The sequence below is a fragment of the Strix uralensis genome, chromosome 18, assembly GCF_047716275.1.
Source record: "Strix uralensis isolate ZFMK-TIS-50842 chromosome 18, bStrUra1, whole genome shotgun sequence".
In the NCBI taxonomy this organism is placed as follows: Eukaryota; Metazoa; Chordata; class Aves; order Strigiformes; family Strigidae; genus Strix; species Strix uralensis.
This window is the reverse complement of record NC_133989.1, coordinates 16,577,882-16,598,280: the sequence shown is the minus strand read 5'-3', so window position 1 is coordinate 16,598,280 and position 20,399 is coordinate 16,577,882. Positions and strand designations below refer to the sequence as shown.

Genomic DNA, 20,399 nt, shown 5'->3' with positions numbered 1-20,399 from the left:
TTCAGCCTTCTCCATATCCCATGTGATAGTCTCCCTTTTCCTTCCAGAGAGGGCCTGCATTTTCCCAAACCTTCCTTTTATTACCAACATACCTGTAAAAGCTTTTTTTGCTGCCCTTGACGTCCCTGGCCAGATTTAATTCTATCAGGGGTTTGGCTTTCTTAACCTGATCCCTGGTTACCCAGATGGTTTCTCTGTATTCCTCCCAGGTTACCTGTCCTTGCTTTCATGCTCTGTAGACTTCCTTTTTGCGTTTGACCTTGTCCAGGAGCTCCTTGTTCATTCCTGCAGGCCTCCTGGCATTCTTACCTGACTTCCTCTTTGCCGGGATGCATCGCTCCTGAGCTTGAAGGAGATGATCCTTGAATATCAACCAGCTTTCTTGGGCCCCTCTTGCCTCCAGGGCTTTATGACATGTTATTCTGTCAAGCAGATCCCTGAAGAAGCCAAAGTTAGCGAGCTTGCTGTGCATCCTCCTCATTGCCTTAAGGATCTTGAACTCCACTATTTCATCGTCACTGCAGCCAAGGCTGCCCTTGAGCTTCACACTCCTCATCAGGCCCTCCTTGTTGGTGAGAACAAGGTCTGACATAGCACCTCTCCTTGTTGGCTCCTCTATCACTTGGAGGAGGAAGCTATCACCAGTGCATTTCAGGAACCTCATGGTTCCATGGCAGTGTTGTCCCTCCAACAGATATCAGCGTGGTTGAAGTCCCCCATAAAGACCAGGACTTGTGAATGTGAAGCTGCTTCTGTCTATAGCAGGCCTCATCTGCTCGGTCTTCCTGGTCAGGTAGCCTCAGCAGACTCCCACTATAACATCTCCTGTTCCTGCCTTCCCTTTAATCCTGACTCATAAGCTCTTGTTTGGCTCCTCATCCATCCCCAGGAAGAGGTCCCTGTACTCCAGCTGGTCATTGACATAGAGGGCGACCTAAAGAGTCTGCATCCTTCCATTCCAACACTCCAGTCATAGGAGCCATCCCACCACATCTCTGTGATGTCAGTAAGATTGTAGCCCTGCAGGCACGCTCACGTCTCTAGCTCCACTTGTTTATTCCTCATGCTATGTGAATTTGCACAGAGGCTTTTAAGTTGAGCCCCCAGTGAAGCTGACTTTCTGGCTGGAATTCCTTTGTGCTCCTCTTCAGGTGCTCTCCTGATGACCTGTGATCCCTCTCCAGGCTCTGGGCATCTATTGCTGGCACAGGCATCAAGTTGGTAGGAATGGGATGGATTGAGGTTCTCCTCCCCTGGCAAATTTAGTTTAAAGCCCTCTTCACCAGCTTGGCCAAAGATGCTCTTCCCTTTCTCTGACAGATGGAACCCATCAGCCCGAAGTAGATCAGGTTTCTCAAAGTGAGTCCCATGGTCTAAGTAGCTGAACCCGTGGCTATGGCACCAGTCCTGTAACCGATTGCTGATTTTCCAGATTCAACCAGTCTTTTCAAACCCCTTCCCTTTGACTGTGAGGATTGATGAAAAAACTATCTGCCCTCCAGAGTCCCTTACTGCTGCTCCCTGGGCTCTGTAGTCCTCTGTAGTCTCCTCAGACTGCCTCTGGATGTATCATTGGTGCTCACAAGAAACAACAGCAGTGGATAATAGTCAGTGGGCTGTACGAGGCGCAGCAGTCTCTGGGTGACATCCCTGATTCAAGCCCCTGGTAAGCAACACACCTCTCTAGAGAGCATGTCAGGTTGGCACATGGCTGCCTCCGTATGTCTCAGAAAGGAGTTGCCTACCACTATCACCCGTCACCTATTCTTAGTTGCCCGGTTGTTATATGCAGGAGGCGATAGCCTTGCCTGAGGAAGCTTCCTGCTCCACAGGGACTCCTCTCCTGACCTGGCTCAGCACCGCCAATGTTTCCCTCCTGGAGGACCCTCAGCTGCTGCGCTTGTCTACTGTGAGTGGGAGATGGGGCCGGGCCGGGGCTGCCGAAGCTGCTCGGAGATGGTTCACTCCACTTCACAAAGACTGAATCACATCTTCATTGTGAGCTGAACAGCCTCCATTACTGTAAGAGATACTTCAGTGACTGCAAATATTTGCTTTTCTCTCTCCTTTTAACAGCAAAGAGATTAAACTGGCTCAAACTCTGGGCAGAGCAGGAGGTAACCGAAAGGAACTGGATGTAGAAGAGGAGACAGCTGCAATGCGGTGTAAAGACTAGCAAAGCAATGGTTTCCTAGCTCTATGTCCTGTCCTCACTCTCACGTGCCTGCCCAGCTGTCCATCCAGCCAGTCGCCCAGCCAGGCAGTGTTTGGTGAGTCCTTCAAATTATGGTTTGTAACTCCTGGCAGAAAGTGTGAGTGAGAAGTCTGTCAAAATGTCACCCAGGGCAGCAGCTAATGAGCTGTCCTGGAGATGTCTTCTGTCTTTGCAATCCTATAAAGCTATGAAGCTTCTACTGTCCCTCTGGGATCTCTCTGGTGGCAGCTCCAGCCTGTGATGTCTTGTCCTATCCACCCTGCACATGGAGAACAGATGTCCTTTTTCCTTTCCACCCTTGGAGACTAGCTCCATGCCCCCTTGGAGGTGCTCCACCAGGAGCACTGTGTCATTGAGAGGATGGCTGCCCAGGAGACACTGGCCATGGGTCCATCCCTATCTCCCCACAGTAATTCCTCTCCTGTTGCTGTGACATGGAGAAGGCAGCAGCCAGAGGACCACTGCTCCACAGGGGCTGCTCCTTCACTGTTCTGAACAGGCTCGAGCCCCAAGACACAAAACAACAAAGCCTGGGATGCCCCAGTGCTTGTGAGAGGGCAGACCACCTCCTGCAAGCCAGCCATGTTAGGGACCACTGGCTTCGATCAGCTTCTGTACTGGGGCTCTGCACCACAAGGGACTTGGGCAAACCAGCTGCCACTGCCCACCATGCCTCCAGTTTAACTTCTGGGGTAGAGGTGGGTTTCCAGGAGAAACTGTCCTTTTTCTCATGTCTCTATGTTCCCACGGGCCAAATTCCCAACTCAAACTCTGCAAACCCACCTTAAAACAGCTTATACTGAGGGCATCAAGAGACAGGGCAGAGGACAGGGCAAACCCTCTGCCCTCTCTCAGCGAGAAGGGGACAGGAGGAGGAAATGCAGTACCTTACCCTGTCAGCCTTGCCTCACTGCTTTCTGCTTCAGTCCATTTCCAGGATTTCACTTTGCAATTAGCTGGTGTCTACAAGTCCAATGCGCGGCAGAGGCAGTTGGTGCTAGGGGTCACCGGGCAGGGCTTGCTCCTTCTCACCAAGCCTGGGAGGGCACAGAGAGCTCCGAGAGCACCCTGATGTTCACCTGGATTTCTGCTCCTTGTGCGTGCGTGTTGGGACTGTAGCATGAGGGCAAACACACGTCTGTGTGGCTGTGGATTGTGTGTGTGTGTGTTCGTGTGCTGTTGCCAGTGGTGTGCGTGGTGGAGATTCAGGTACGGGGATCAGGATTGCCCTGCCAGATGCTGGAGGTGGCCAGGAGGGAGGTCAGACATACCTCTGCAGCTTTCATAGCACGAGGGACTGCAGTCTGCATCCGGGTGCTTCTGCTCCTGCATTTCACCTTCCACGGCCAGCAGTGGGTGCAGGCTCTGTACTGCCTCCCTCCTTTTTGCCATGCCCTTGGCACACATCTTCCATGCAAGAGGTCCATGTCCTCTCCTTGGCTGCCCTCTGCAAACGCAGTCATGGCTGCCCTGACTGAGTGGTGCCTTGATCCAGAAAAAAGCACCTGAAGAGCTCTTCTTTCTCCCCAGAATTACAGCCAAAAGCATCATTCCCTCTTTCCCTTGCTTCCCTCTCCTCTCTGCCTCCCCCTCACAGCTTAGCCATAGACTTCCTGCTATTCCCACCAGCAGAGCTTTCCAACAGCTTCTAAGTTTGTTCCCTGTGGAAACACCAAAGCTGCTGCCCCCATGCTGCATGCCAGCCCAGCGGCCTTCATCCTTGTAAATGGAGGGAGGAACCTACCACCTCCCAGGAGAGCTCAGCTCTCTCCTCCTAACATGTGTCATGTCCCATCTAAAGAACATAATGCACCACAAAATCACTGCACCTGTGCAAAACACTAGGCACCAGACATACAGCCAGACCTTGGTCCAGGTGGTGCCTGCAAGAAGCCAGAGACCCTCTCGCCAGGCTTCTTGGCTGGCATTTATATAACAATCACAGATTTGTTTAGGTTGGAAAGCATCTCTTGAGATCATAACCTTCAAATCAGGGTTTGCCTCAACAGGACTGGCTGGGAAGAGACATGCACTACTGAGCCACAGCTGGCCATGAAGGGCCAGGAGGCCATTCAGGTGCTGCTCAAGAGAGGCAGGTAGAAGCATCAGGAGAAGAAGCAGCCTGTAAAATGGGACTGCTCAGGGCACAAGTCCTCCAGAAGGAAGAAACCCCGGTCCTGACAGGGCTGCAGGCACCCTTCGGAGTCCAGTAGTCCTGCCCTCTGCTGATCAGCTCTTCCAGGGCTCCATGTACCATAATCTCCCACGTAAACCTCAGCCCAGCCATCCAAGCTGGCTGCAAACACATGGGTGGCTTTTATATATAGAAACCTAGCAGCATGCTAATAACTAGCTAAAGACTAAATGATTCGCAACCTGCAGAAGAAAAATTACTCCCCTCACCCTGCCGCAAGAAGCTTAAAAAATTGTATACTGTGGTGTAGGTGACGTCGGTCTGCCTACACGCATGAATTCAAATGTTCCCTGAATTAGCAGGAACACTTCATGTGGCATTCGCCGAGGGGGGCCGCCGGCTTCCAGGGCGTTGCATTAATGATGATTCAAAGAGTTCAGAATCTAATCGCAGGGGATAAAAATAGCTGGCTTCTACTTAGAACAATTCATTATACAACAGACCTTCTTCCAGCCTCCTTCTGCCACTCAGTTCTCCTCGGGAAGTTTCCCACTGCTGCCAGGGAGCTTCGTCCCAGGGGCAGAGTGGGTACCAAGGTCTGAGCAGCATGCCACGCTGCCCGTCCTGGGCTGCTGAGAAGAGCTTAAGCCAGGGTCTCCTGAGGAGCACCTGTGGGGTTAATGGCACCTGGACTTTCCCACTGAGACGTGTGACAGCATCACCAGGAGAACCAAGGCACACCCGCCCTTTGTCCCTCACTCTCCATACAGCAGTGGAGGGGAGACAATGGCTTCTAGTGAGACATGTATCTCATCTACCTGGGACCTACCCAGCTACACATCTACCATGTGTCTTACCCCTAGGAGATGGGCAAATTGCTTTATGAGGACCAGTCCGCCCATTGCCTGAAGGTGTCCCAATGGGATCACCCAGCCCATCTACAAATCCAACTTCCAGGTGGCTAATGCGAGATGTAGGCTACATTGGTGAATGAGCTCAAGAAAGTGTGCAGCACTGATTTTTTAACTCTATGTCCCATGTCACCAGTGGAAAGTTCTCCTCACATCTCACTTCACGTGTGAATAAGTGGTTTGTTCCTTTTTAATGTGGAATCTGCATACGGCTCCCAAGGCCCCCTGGTAGCTGCACAGTGCCCCGCAGCCCTGGGAGACTCAGTGCATGCCTGTGGTCTCCTGCTTGTTCTTCAGGCAAAGGGGTATTTCTGCTGGGACTGCCAGCTGATGCCCACTGGGGTGATGGGGAGAGACGGGGTCTGACTGGAGCCATCTCAAAACAGACAAGGAATTTTTCTTTCTTATATGCTCTAGATACTACTTTTTTTTTTTTTTTTTTTTTTTTTTTTGTTAGCAGCACAACCAAATGCTGTGAAAATCAATGGCTGCAATATGACAAAGATTTTTGACTTCATGTGTTGACTAAGCTGGAGGAGCACATGAACTCTTGAGAGAGACAGAGAACTTATTTTCATGCAAATGTCACTGGTAATATAATCAGCTCTCAAGGGAACAAAACCCCAGAAACTTTACAACCTATTTGTCTGTCCCTAAATAGAAGTTTCACAAAGTTCTCCAGAAGATGGGATCTGCTCTGAAGAAGGAAATGCAAAGCATTAAGTAGGTCATATGAGACAAATGAAGGCAAGATAAGAAAGGGAGAGTTTTCAGAAAGAAAGCAGGAGAGCTGGTGAGATGGAGTAGAAGGACCAGGGCAGTGAGCAAGGGTCACTGTCTTTTGAAACCTACCTGCAGTCTCTGCTCTCTTACAGGGCACTCGGGGCACATGCTGGTGACAACATGGTGCACGTTCCAGCTTGTCTGGAAGAGCAGCTAATGAGACCATTTGGGACCAAAACTGATTGTTCTGGTCAGTGCTGTTCAACAGGCCTGGAGCAGGGTGTGTGTGTTTGCAGAGCCCTCCATGGAGCAAGCAGAGGACGAAAAGCACTTAACATGGCTGCCCTCGACCTTGCTTATGGTGTGACCCCCGGGCATGGAGGCTGTCCACACCTGCACTGAAAACTTGTGACACAGAAGAAGGCAGGCCACTCTGCTTGGCCTTCTGTGCTACCACCCTGCCCCAAAACACCAGCCGGATCCTCCTGTCTCACTGTGCTACCAGAGCAAGCAGCAGCCCCAGGACTGGGGGTACCGAGGACTAAGCAGATGAGGAGGACGTGGGGATGGCTGGGAGGGTGGGGACAGGCTCCGTGCCCTAGATGCTTGTGGCACAACAGTAACAGGGTGCTCTGAAGGGCGATGGCTGCTGCGCCACCAGGTCCTGCAGATTTGCAAGGACGTTGCTTTGCTCCAAAGCAGATATTCCTGTTGCCTAATTGTCCAGATGAAGCGAGGTGGGTCCACATGGAGCTAGGCAGGGCCCTGCCTGCATTTGGGATGCAGGATGGAGATGCCCTCCCACAGTGGATTTGCTCAGTGCCTGAGACAAGCAGCTCATGTTGCCTGAGGGTCCTGAGCCAAGGGGAGGCAGGTGGGGAAAAACCAGCAGCTCCCTCTGCCATTCTTTCCAGAGAACAGACTGAGACTTGTCTGCAGCCTCCTATGTGCTCAGAGCTGCGGGAACACTTCCTTTGTCTCAAACTAGGTCAGCGCGGAGGCGTGACGTTACTATAGCAATTGGTATTAGATTTCATAACTTTATTTTAGTGATGGGCACGTTGCAGGATTCACTACTAGATGGAGGGAGGGTTGTCATTGAAACGCCATCTCCAGCTCCCCTTCCCCAGCCTCCTTCTCCCTCCTGCTCTGCTGTGCCTTGTGCCACAAGCACACAGCTGTGTCTGGCCATCCCGCCCCCCCCCCTTGACTGTTTCTCAAGAGTCCCAAAGTCATTCCTGGGCCATACTGTACCTCTCACAGCTTGCTGGGCTTGGGGACTAGGCCAGATTCAGCATCCTGTGAACCTTGTGTCCCTCTGGGCTCCAGAGCTGTCCCTCATGAAGACCTGCCAGGCAGAGAGAAAAGGGAAAATGTCCTCAGGTCACAAAGAGAAGACTGGCGTCTTCCTGCCAAATGTCCCAGACCATAACCCTGATGCTGTAAAGACACAACGACTCTGATTGACACCCAGGTTGTCTTCGTTAAGTCCTAGCAAAAGCACAAGGCAAATGTGAGAAAGCATCCTATGTAAAGAGGCAGAGGGAAGGAAGATGCGGAAGTGGTTCCCATGTCCCTCTGTGTTGCACATAGACTGGAAGGATGGACTGGAAATCAGCTGGGTGGGGAGAAGAACATGCAAAATTCCTGGGCCTCTTGCTCAGGGGCACAGGGCTGGGGCCAGCCCCTTTGTAGGAAAGTGATCTTTGACTTCCCATCCCTTGTGTCTCTGTCATGAAATAATCCCTTAAGGAACTCCCTTGCTGCCTGTGGTTGTATTTTGGTTTCTTGGCCATGTCAGGAGCTGACTGTCCTGAGCAGGGGTGATTCTGTAACCCTCTGTCCTTCACCAGAGATCATAGAATCATAGAATGGTTTGGGTTGGAAGGAACCTTAAAGACCATCTAGTCTCAACCCCCCTGCCATGGGCAGGGACACCTTCCACTAGCCCACGTTGCCCAAAGCCCCGTCCAGCCTGGCCTTGAACCCTTCCAGGGAGGGGGCAGCCACAGCTTCTCTGGGCAACCCGTGCCCGTGTCTCACCACCCTCACAGGGAAGAATTTCTTCCTTAGATCTAATCTAAATCTGCCCTCTTTCAGTTTAAAACTTTTACCCCTCATCCTATCCCTACAGTCCTTGATCAAGGGTCCCTCCCCCCTTTCCTGTAGCCCCTTTAAGTACTGGGAGGCCGCTCTAAGGTCTCCCCGGAGCCTTCTCTTCTCCAGCTGAACACCCCCAACTCTCTCAGCCTCTCCTCACAAGGGACGTGCTTCAGCCCCCTGATCATCTTCGTGGCCTCCTCTGGACCTGCTTGAGCAGGTCCGTGTCTTTCTGATGTTGGTGCCCCCAGAGCTGGACCCAGCACTGCAGGGGGGTCTCACAGAGCGGAGCAGAGGGGGAGAATCCCCCCCTCAACCTGCTGGCCACACTGCTCCGGATGCAGCCCAGGACACGGTTGGCTTTCTGGGCTGTGAGGACACATTGCTGGCTCATAGTCAGTTTTACATGCACTAATATTCCGAAGTCCTTCTCCTCGGGGCTGCTCTCAATCCACTCCTCACCCAGCCTGTGTTTGTGCTGGGGATTGCCCCGACCCATGGGCAGGACCTTGCCCTTGGCCTTGTTGAACTCCATGAGGTTTGCATGTCCCACCTCTCCAGCCTGTCAATGTCCCTCTGGATGGCCCATCCCTTCCCTCCAGTGTGTCAACTGCACCACACAGCTCGGTGTCGTCAGCAAAACTGCTGAGGGTGCACTTGATCTCACTGTCCATGTCACCAACAAAGATGTTAAACAGCGCCGGTCCCAACACCGACCCCTGAGGACGACACTTGTTACTGCTCTCCACTTGGACATCGAGCCATTGACCGCAGCTCTTTTAGTGTGAATGTCAAGACAATTCTTTATCTGCCAAGAGGTCCATCCATCAAACCCACGTGTCTCCAATTTAGAGACAAAGATGTCATGTGGGACAGTGTCCAAAGCTTTGCACAAGTCCAGGTAGATGATGTCAGTTGCTTTTCCCTTGTCCACCAGCACTGTAACCCCATCACAGAAGGCCACCAAATTTTTCAGGTGTGATTTGCCCTTAGTGAAGCCATGTTGGCTGTCACCAATCACCTCCGTATTTTCCATGTGCCCTAGCATGTTTTCCAGGAGGATCCGCTCCATGATCTTGCTGGGGACAGAGGTGAGACTGACTGACCTGTAGTTCGCCAGGTCTTCCTTATTTCCCTTTTTAAAAATGGGGGTTATGTTTCCCCTTTTCCAGTCAGCAGGAACTTCACCAGACTGTCATGACTTCTCAACTATAACTGATAGCGGCTTAGCCCTCAGGACCCTCAGATGCATCTGATCAGGTCCCAGAGACTTGTACTCCTTCAGGTTCCTTAGATGATCTCAAACCTGACCTTCTTGTACAGTGGGTGGTTCTTCATTCTCCCAGTCCCCACCTTCACCTTTTGCGTCTTGGGCAGTGTGGCTGGAGCACTGGCTGGTGAAAACTGAGGCAAAAAAGTCTGAGTACTTCAGCCTTCTCCATATCCCATGTGATAGTCTCCCTTTTCCTTCCAGAGAGGGCCTGCATTTTCCCTAGTCTTCCTTTTATCAGCAACGTACTTATAAAAGCTTTTTTTTTCTTGCCCTTGATGTCCCTGGCCAGATTTAATTCTATCAGGGCTTTGGCTTTCCTAATCTGATCCTGGTTACCCAGACAGTTTCTCCGTATTACTTATCTTCTGGGCTGTTGACTTTGCTTTGAGCTGTGGGCGAACAGATTCTGGTAAGGCAGGAAGGACAATTCTGGGGATAAACCCCCTGACTGGGGTGGCAGACGGCAGCCAGTTACCTTTGGTGTGTTCTAGCTATACATCTGCCAAAATCTGCATCTTACTCTCCCCTACCAATGCTGATCATTAAACTTTTGCTTCAGCAGCTCACGCTAAATCTTTTCCATCTGGTCGCTAGGTGCTACTGTATTGCAGCTAAAGCATTGTACTTCTTTCTTTATTGTCATTCACCATCAGCTACGCTGCAAACAACTGAAAAAAATGCTCTCTGTATGAAAAGTAAAGTAAATAAATATGGGGGGAAACCCCAATGTTTCCTTAATGTCCGTCACAACAGAGAACACAGCCTGAATTATTTTATCAGTGAGATTAAATATTGTTTGGGGTTTACAACAATTAATTTCCAAGGTAGGCTTGTGTGTTTGCATGCATGCTTTCTATTCTGCACTGAGAAGATGCGGGCATGGTGCTGGGACAATCTGGGGTTTCAGCCTTTCGCTGCTGAGAAGCAAGGGATGGGAATGGCACGGTAACTCAAAGCAAGGCATCAGCCTTCCTATGATGCTGTATTTTTTCATTCCTAATTGAACAGAGGAGGTCATCTGGGTCTTGAGAAGGCCTGCCTATTGCTCAAGGAGGGCTTTAAAACAGGCGAACCCTCGTTTCTTGACTGGGAGGACGTGCGGAAGGCTGGGACAAGGATACAAACCTCTGCAATTTTTCTAGGAAAGCTGGATCTGAGTGGTGGGTTTGACTCTCTGGAGAAGTAGACAAATACCAAACCAGTGCCCTAGTGCCAGTGATAAGACAGCAACTCTTTGTCCCCAGAAAGGAGAGATGGACATTGCAGTGCCCATGAGATCCTGCTTTCTCACCCTGGCACTGCCCAGCAAAAGTGGTTTTCTCTGCGGGTTAACTCATGCCTGGCGGGGTGTCGTTACAGACATCCCAGATGCAATGTATGCCTGGATTATGACAGAGGCACCATGTTTCCTTCCAAACATGCTCAACAGCCCTCCTTATAATCTGTCCCAAGGAAATGAATAGTAGATAGATGGACAGGTACAGTGCAGGTAGAGAATAAGAGGATTTGGTATTCAAGAGTCATTCAGATACTCTCACAGTGGATATCCCAGCAGACAGAAGAATGGAAAGCCTGGGAAGGTTAGAAGACTGCCTTCCTAAACCCTCTTCACCTTCCCACTAGCTCTGTACCAGTTGAACCCCAACAATGGAGAGGAAATGGTTGAAGGAAAGGCACACACCCTGGGAAAGCCAAGCACAAGACAGCTGTTATTTAGACAGGGCAGTCACATCTGTCCCCAAAACTCACCCGTCTTCTACACGAAAACACTTGTTTTTTGAGTTTCTTGCTGCTGATGGATATTTAGCTGTGAAAACCAGAGACAGACACTCCATCCAGGAGGTACACTAACATGCTTCCAGCTAACCAAGAAGGCCTCTATTTTGGAGGCATCAGCTCTTGAAGACAACGGACAATTCCACATCCTAAACTCAGACAGTCCTGAGCTCAGAGATGTCAATGAGGTTGCAGGTTGCTGCCAATAGGCCGCTGCTGCCAGCACTAAACACAGTGCTGTGTGAATGTGATAAGACGAGGTGTGATGAGTCTGGGTGCTGCAGATGGCCACGCAGCAGAAATTGCATTGACACCATCCAACCCTTTCACAGATCTCTCCACATGAAAAGTGAATTCCGGCTACTAGCGAGTTGAGTTATGTTTGAGCCAGTAATCCAGACATGTAGAGCCTGCAGTAGCCATTAGCACAGTCAGCATCCATGGCTAGTGCTGCCTACAGCCATCCATAGCATCAGCATCCATCTGCTAGCAGCAAAGCTATTGCTCTCCTGCTCTAATGCCACCAGTACTGTTACAAAGGGTAACACTATATATCACTAGAGCCACTAATGTCCATCATGAATCATCAGCATCTGCTAGCAATGTTCTCAGCACCCCTCCTGGGTGCACAAGTATCCACCACTAGTGTCCAGCATCCCGTATCACCACCAGTAGCTACTTGCCCTGGAAGTATCTGTTCAGTACCACCATCACCCATCCTGTCTGTGTCTGTCACCAGCACTCTCAGGGTATCCTGGAGTACCTCTAGGAATGTTGCTGACACTGGGACCTCTTCGCACAGAGTGACTCTGACGTGTGGGAGGAGCAGTACCTGGGCTCCAGGTCTCCACTTACCAGCAGATTTCTCAAAATAAAAGATGCCATTGAAGCTCTGGAGGAAGAAACATTTTTGTCTGTAATACTGCTTTTGTCTTTTAATGCTACCGTTGCACTGAGAAAATAGTGTTATAATTACCTTTAATTAATATCAGCATCAACGCCCCAAGGAAATGCAAATGAACAATTATGCCACCAGCACAATTACATTACATTAACCACCAGAGATCCACCTCTATCATCCCCCTCTTTCTCCCATTCTCAGGAGCAGCTTGCTGACGTCATGTCTGCTGTGTGGAGAGGGTGGGATTGAAGACGGTATGTGGAAGGACACACACTGCTATGAGAGGTGGTGGAACCCCAGGCAAGTGGATTGCAGACCAAGGGGAATGGTGGGGAACGGGGGACAAGCTGGCATCCCTGAGCTTCTAGCCAATGAGGGCACAGGATGCTGGAGGAAGCAGCCAAGGGTCCTTCCAGGGTCTGCATGTTCCCATGCTGTTGTTTGCTTAGGGCTGCCCTGCTGATGAACTGATGTCCCTTCCCCACATGATTCAAGACACTTTTGGTGAACTAGGGCCTCAGATGCACTGCAGCCAAACCTCACTGGAGAATCCGTTCATGATTATTGTTCCTCCAAGCCTTGGTCTAGGAGAGAAGGGCCACAACCTGCCCTTCTGTAGCCCATGTGGTTCTGTCAGACTTGAAATGTGGCTGGAGAAGACCTTGAAGAGACTGATCTGGCATTCATGATCCCTGGTATTGCCACCTCAGAGATGACTGCAGCTAAGTGACAGAAAGAGGTAACTCTGAGTAAAGGATCCGATTGCCTGCTGGGGTCTCCAGATGAGTCGATGAGGGTTTCAGTCGTGACTGAGCAGTGGAAAGCACAGCCTGCTCACACGGCAGCACAACGTGAAGGGCAGGATGGTCTTTCCTTTCCAGTCATCCACTCCTGGGGCCACACTGGTGTGGCCACAACCTGAGCAGAGCAAGGCAATCAGAGCATTCATGGTAGGCATTTCTGGGAAGGTGCAGATGGTGCTGGGATTTAATTTTAGTGAAAATACTGTGAAATGTTGCAGGCTCAAAAACCAGCACTTCGGGCTGGATCTGTGTGAGAAAGGAAGGTCCCTCCCCAGCTGGTCTCTCACCTCCCACTGCAGGGACTTTCTCCTTCTCTCCCAAACATGAAAGAGCCTCAGCAAACTGCCCATGTCTGCTCTTGTTAAACTTGAGAAGAAATTAAGTCCTCGTGTCAGGGAAGCAGCAAAGCGAGCTGCCTGGGCTTCTCTATTTTGCAGCCAGCCCCATGTTGGATCCAGAGCTCTGGTATGGGAGAAAGGCTGTGAGCCCGAGTGAAGATCCTGTGAGCACAGCAGGGGCATCCACAAGGACAGAGGGGATTAGCAGGTCCAGCAGTAAGAGATGGGTGAAGAGCACAGCCAGGCATGCAGGCTTCCCGTGACAGCAAGTGCTCCTGAATGCGATGTTCCCCTCCTCCTGCTATCATCCCTAACTTGAGTTCCTTCTAATACTTAGATTTACAGACTGTAAGTTCACGTATACTCATTACAAGCCTCTGGCCTGCTCTCCTTTATGAAATAGGCCATAGCATCATTCTGTGCAAATCCAGCAACAGAAATAATGAAAATAAATATATGTGTGTTCTTGTATCTCTAATCTCATAACCATTTCTCTGGATAAAACAAATACATTCAGCTCTTTTGGGTCTCCCAGAAAGAACTGAATTTCGTATGAAGAATGCTTGGGGCCTGATTTGAGGGATATCACATTCAAGAAAGGAAAAAGGATGCTGTGGAGAGAGTGAAGAGCACAGATGAGATATGGCTGTTCGTAAGTGAAGAGATTTGTAGCCAGGATTAAGATTCTTCTGAAGGAGGTATGAATGGAAAAATATGTGTGCGAAAGAGCTAGAGGAAACAATCGAGCAAAGCTGGGAAGAGTGGCAAAGTCTTGCTGAACCATGAGGAATGTGTTCCTCTCTCCGAGCCCAGAAGGCTGGCCTTCTGCAAAGGTCCCCACACAGGTGACTCGTCAGCAGAAGAATTCTGTTCGGGTCATGGGAGGAGGGAAACAAGGTTACAGCACAGTGCGTGTGCTGTTCCTCTTCCTGCTCTCCCAACAGGAAGGTACCCTGACCACAAACACAGTGTGCACTAATATTGCCTAGGATTTATGGAAGTTGAAGTAAGCAAGAGGCTGAGGCAAAAGATGCACCCTTTGTGACCATTGACTCCTAGAAGGTGTACAAGACCGATCCAAAACCCACATCATCGTCAGTCAAGAGGAATCTCAGAGACATAATGGGGACTCAACAGCGGCGCTTCTTTCTTTCTGTACCCAGGTGAACCTGGCAAGACCTCCTGGACATAAGCCTTGGAGCTTGCGAGTACATGAAGGAGAAAGACTTCAGACAGAATGAGTTTGAGTAACTGAAATCTGTTTCATTTGAAAGAAATACCACCCTCCCTTCTGGTAAGATCTTACATTAAATTTTATTTCATTAATTTACTAAATAAACAGACAACTCGGGTCTGCTCTGCCTGACTAGAGAATGAAGCTTGGGCAGGCCAGCAGCACCAGGGAAAGGAGGAGGGGACATAATTCCTTGTGGGTGGAGGTTACCAATTCTTAGCATGGGAACAGCAGAACAGCTCTGAGGTTCCCGGTGGAGGATGGGAGATGGAGCTGGGTGGAGCAGAACTGAGCCTTTCTGGTCCACACAGTGAGATAACCACGCCCACAGTGACATCCAGCAGGGAAGATGGATGCTCTTACCAAGGGATCCCACTGCCCAGTGGGGTGGCATGTTCTCTCCCCAGGGCCCAGATACACTGGTGTCCACCAGTCACTAACAAGGCACCTCCCAGGCAAGAGCTCCAGGGTGTGCGGAGGACAGTGGTGAGGCAGGCCACGCTGGAGGCTCTGCTGGGGCAGCTGCCTGCCTCCACAAGAAGGTGGCTCCTGTGGCAGTGCCCAGCTGGCAGCATGAGGGTGTGAGCTGGCAGGGTCCAGTGTGGTGCAGTGGTCCATGAGATGCTGTTCATGATGGAACACCTTCCTCTGAGGGCATGGGAAGCAAGGAGGCTGTGGGACAGACCAGTAGGATATGAAACAATGAAGGAGAAGGGTAAGTAGGAGGGACTGAGAAGACTTCATTAGCGTGACATCATGATGTTGAGAATAAAATTGGTCCAGACAGCAAGGGACTTGAAGAGAAGAAATTCTTTAATTGCCTTCACACAGATGCCAGGGAGCCTGGATAATACACTCTGCTCACATATGGACATGACTTTGACCTATTTGTGCTCCTGAAATCTGGCTAGGAGTGTCACATAATTGGAGTGTTAAAACCAGCAAATGTTAAAATCAACACCTTTAGAGAGGAATGAGGGTGCAAAGAGGGACACTGAATGTCATGGCAGACAAGGTCAGCTTTTTGAGTCATATCTACCTGTAAAACTTACAGATCTGTGTCCTAGCACAGGAAGCAGAAGATGGAGAATGTGTGGGGCCTTCCACAACCCACCAGCTCATCCTGGTGAGCCTGCCAGCCTGCTCTGCAAGCGTCTTTGTGATATGCATGGAAAAGAGGTTGCCTTGTAATGAGGAACTTAACTGGAGAGACTTGTGCTGAGAACTGTATCCTAGCATGACCCCAAGATGGACTGGAGGGACATGGTGGCTAAACAGCTGGACATAAGACATGTGTACAAAATGATGGTTAAAATGAGACTCTGCTTTGATCAGTGGACACTGCAGTAGAAGCAGGGCCTGTGTGTGGCAAAGAGAGTATCTTTCTAGAAAAGAGGGTCTTTTTCTGGCAGATTGACCTCTGGGAGGATGTTGATAAACTGGAGATGTTTTAGAGAAGAGCCACAAGGACTGCACGATGTGACTCACACTGGGACACACCAGGAACGTGAGCAACTGAACTGCAGAGCACCAGTCCTTAAAAGGCTGACAACAGAGAGCTCTTCAGCACTGCAGCCAGCACCCCATGTGCATCCCGGGGCAGGCAGCTGAAGATGGTTCAGTCTGGACCACAAGCAAAGAAAGGTTTTATTTTTAACAAAAAAGAGCAATCAGCCATTAAAAGGACTATGTCCTGCTGAGAGTAGCAGTGCATTCTCCATCATGGGCAAAAGCTCAAGTCACCTGGGAAGTTTTTCTCAAGATGTTTAGTTCAAATGCACTTCTGAGACCTGAAGGATAAACAAACTCAGGGATTTCTTTGTTGGTGGCTACTACCTTTCCAAAAGTGACTTCTGGTTTGGGGGACTGTGATAAATGGGACACTTGCACATGCTCACTGCCCCTGATTTCATGCTCACATCTTCCAGGAGACAGAGCAGATTTATAGTATTTTTTTTTTCTTAAAAATAGCACTGGGAGTACCACAGACATAGAACAGCATCAGATGGACAAGTCATCCCAGGACTGCCCAGTCCCATAGGCTGGAGGGGGCAAATGCCAGACCCTCTATTGGGCCAGGTAAGGCAGTGAGGAACTCCCCTGCTCCAGCCAGGTGTTGTGGAGAAGCCTGGGATCCCCCTGCTCGTTAGTCCTAGAGTGGCCTCCCTGCTTTGAGATGCAGCCAGCAGCATGGGAGAAAGTCTATGAAGGGCTGGGAAATGCATGAATGCAGGTACAGCTCAGATCAGGGAGCTGCTTGTTGGTTGTCTCCTGGGAACCTGGCATGGGCCACAGACAGGCCACTGCCCCAGGTGACCCCTGTCCAGCTACAGACAGCACCTCAATGCCAGGGGGAGGCTCTCAGCCTTTCTCAAGTGGTGAATGCTTTCCCATCATAGGTTCTACCCTTTACGCAGGTTTTTTCCTTCCCTAAAGCCTGAGCTGAGGTCAGGGGAGAGTGTCTGGCCCTATGGGAGAACATTACTACTGATCAGCACCTGGACATCACCTCTTCCAAGAAACTCCACGTTCCTTCCAAGTTAGCACCTGGCTGGCCTAGAAGGAAGGTGTGAACCCTGCCAGCAGTAACTCCAGGTACGCAAGGAAAAGAAACAGCTGCCTCCAGCCTCTTGCTGATAGACCAGGCTTAGAAACGGATCTGCGCTAGCTGCTCACCAGTGCAGCAGGACCAGGCTTGAGCCAGGGGAGAGACAATGAAGTAAAACCCCTCTGGGGGCTGCAGGGCAGGTTTAGGGCACCACAGACTTGTTGGCCACAGCCCAAGCCTAGGCAGGACATGGGCTGCAGTGGTGGCTGCGCACCTGGAAGAGGTTTTCCAAGAAGGCTATGCATGACTGTGGAAAAGGATGGAGGCACATTGACCCAAAGCCAAAGATGAGCACATTCCTCGGTGACTACAGCTGCACTTACATTCGGTCATGGATTGGCACATGCTCACTGTCTCTGTCGGCTCTTATTTTAACCTTCAGCCGATCACGCAAAGCCAGAGGACACAGGGTTTGATTGTACAGGTGGGAGAGCCATACAGAGATGAAATGTGGCTACGGAGCAAAGCGAAGGCCAGAGGAGCTGGCTTGGAGCCACCTCTTCTGCTGCCCAGCCTGTTCCCAGCCTGCGGCTCTGCAGTGTCTGTTCTCGCTGGGCTCCTCACCCAGGGAAATGAGGAGCCTGTTCCTGGTTGGGGTCTGATGGGTTTCCTGCTGCAAAGTGCCTGTGACCTGACCACGCTCACTGAGCCCCATGGGAGGAAGACCTAATCTCCTGTGGCAGAGGAGACCTGAATGATCTGTCCTTGCCACTGCTCCTTGCTCTCCCTCCCTGACACTGCTTGTCTGGTCAGGCTAACAAGAGATAAAGAGCTGCATCTCTCGCTGGGGCTGGACACAATCCGGTATGGCCACTCAAAATCTCAGCAAAAAATCCCTAAACCAGGTCTGCCAAACAACCACTCATGTCAGAAAGCCCCATGCTTGCATAGCTCCTGCTGAGAAACCCTTAGCCTTGTCCCTTCACCAGCTCTGGTGACCCACTGTGGTATTGAGTGCTCTGGCAAAGCTCCTGGCATGACATCTGGGATAATCTGCATCACCTGACTGGGTGCCACTGAGGCAGAAATACTTGAACCTCCCCAGGGCAGGTCTCTGCTCTGTGCTTCTTGCCTGAGCCTTGCTCTGGCATGACCACTTTGCAGGGGATGGAAAAGGACAAGCACATGGAGAAGCCGTCTGCGGCAAACCCAAGTAAGGGCAGATCATGCTGGTGCTAGAAGAAGCCCAGAAATAGAGAGGGCAAGTGTGCGTGCTGGGAGGGGGTCGTGCTGTGTGTGACCAGCCTGGCCATGGTACCCACTGCTCTGCCGTGCGATGTGCTGCGCTGCCTGCTGTCACAGCGACAGCCGCCGACTGGCACTGCCTCACGGTGGATCAATTTGCTGCAGCTCCTTGGAATGGGCTGGGCTGGTGGCTGCGGGTTTGTGCTGGATGAGAGGATGTGCTGCGCTGATCAGGGCTGCTTCACGCACCCGCCACTGCTGAGCAGTGGTGTCCTCTCTGTGGTATGGAGGATGCTGTCAGATGCTGTCGCTCTGGTAGCAAGAAGAGCTCTGCAGGTGCCTGCCTTTAACAAGATGAGTAATTCCCTTTCAGCCCTTTAATCAGTCACTTTTAATTAGTGTGCCAATTGTTTTTTCCGTAGAAAACAGCTCTTTCAAGAAGGGGTTTTGCTGCATCTGCTAGATTGGGAAAACACTATTCCCAGAAGACGCTGTGTCTTAGTTCTTTGGCAGGAGGTTCCTCCCATGGAGGCTGTAGGACTGGGCTCGTGTGCGGGGCATGGCACACGGATGAGCACCCAGCAGAGAAGCCACTTGCTGCTCTCAGACTTTGGGTGGCCGTAGAATAGGTGGTCACCCCAATCCAGGATGACTATTTTCCTGACTCCAGTAGTGTTTAGCCACAACTGGCTGTTGCCTTGCTGAAGCTGTGCATCTTCTTGCACACTGAAACTGGAGAAGAAGTGTCCTTCATCAGTGGCTCCCGCCTGGCTTTGCAGTTCCCCTCCCAGGCTGCCTGAGCTGGACAGTACGACTTTCACACTGCTCTGACCAGCATGCAGAGGTAACGGGGAACCTTGCAAGCCCAAGGAGGGATTATGTGCATGCTGCTGGGATGGAGCCATTTCTAGGAGGTGCCCCATGCTGGTGGTATCCTGGACATTGCATTTTCCAGAGGACCCAAAGACTGGCTTTTCCTTCTTGTAGGCAGAAACATTCTCCTTATCCACATTCCTTTCAGTTTTGTTTTCTTCTCTTTTGAAACTTCCTTAGCTTTGTGCTTCTGATCTCTCATGGCAGCAAGTTCCACAGGCAAATTTTGCTTGTGGAAAAAGGATCGCACCTTGATCACTTTCCATGATGCTTTGTCCTTGTGTTAGGGAGAAGAGTAACCAAAGCGGCAGTTCTCTGCTGTGGGTGTGCTCCAGTTCCCAGATCTCAGCCTCTTAAGTCCCTCTTTTATTTCCTCCCATGTGAATTTTTTGGGCCAGGACAAAGTGCTGCTGCTCAGCCATGAGCTTCCTGACACTGTGCAGCTGCTCTGGGCAAGAAGAGCTGAGCACCATCCCACACCACAGGGCAGGAGCAGCTGAAGGCACTCCTGCCTCCAGCACTGATACCTCCTCTGCCACCTACATGTCCTCTGAATGCTGCTGCATGGGGGCAAGTGATTGTCCACCAGCCCCTTGCCACAAAACCAGTGCCTCTCTCCTAGGAGTCATTAAATTCTCCAATTACAGTTCCCTGCACACATCTATTAAGGTGGCTGTGTCACCTCTGCTCTGGCCTAACATCCTGCAACCTCTGCCCCTGGGGGAGCTGTGGAACTGGGAAACGCGATGCTCAGATGTGAGAGCTGGTTCCAAGCAGTATCAGTATGTTGGGCAAAGGGAATGAATCATGCCAAATACTGCAAGAGTCATTCACTCGCCACCTCCATCTCAGACTAAGCCAAAACCCTGTGTCCAAACACGTCCTGGAGGGTAGGCATTTTAGGGCACACAGAGGTGTAGGATCAGCCTACAACAAGGGAGGGTATAATGCAACCTAGGTAAGGCTATGGAAAAGTAAAATTGGAGTGGCAGCGAAATATGTTCCCTGGGGGGGGCGGGGATCACAGAAGAGTTTGTAGTCAGCGTGGCACCACTGCTTGGCATAGGGTTTATGGTAGGGTAGGGCCAAGTCTTGTCCTCTCAAAAAGAAGGTGTTGAGTTGGGGACGTGATGATGAAGGACATTATGTCCCAGGCAACGCTTCTTTGCCGTGCCCCTGGTCGCTGGGGTAGGGGCATGGATCAGGCAGCTTAGGGACAGGGCAGCAGCCAGCAGAAGAGAAAACTGCTCTGGGTGAGGCTGTTTCCCTGCAGCTCTGCTGTGATCCTGCACAAGCAGCGTCATGTGGCACAACCAGGCCCTTTG

At 50.9% G+C, this 20,399-nt stretch overlaps 1 protein-coding gene across 4 annotated transcripts in view; it reads right to left on the bottom strand.

Moving 5' to 3' along the window:
- DLGAP4 (DLG associated protein 4) overlaps window positions 1-20,399 on the bottom strand; it is a 153,403-nt gene that overhangs the window by 76,011 nt on the left and 56,993 nt on the right. For all 4 annotated transcript variants that reach the window (XM_074887890.1, XM_074887891.1, XM_074887893.1 and 1 more), the window contains exon 2: window positions 7,238-7,331. The gene's annotated coding sequence lies outside the window, so the exon portion shown is untranslated. The remainder of the gene's footprint in view (window positions 1-7,237; window positions 7,332-20,399) is intronic.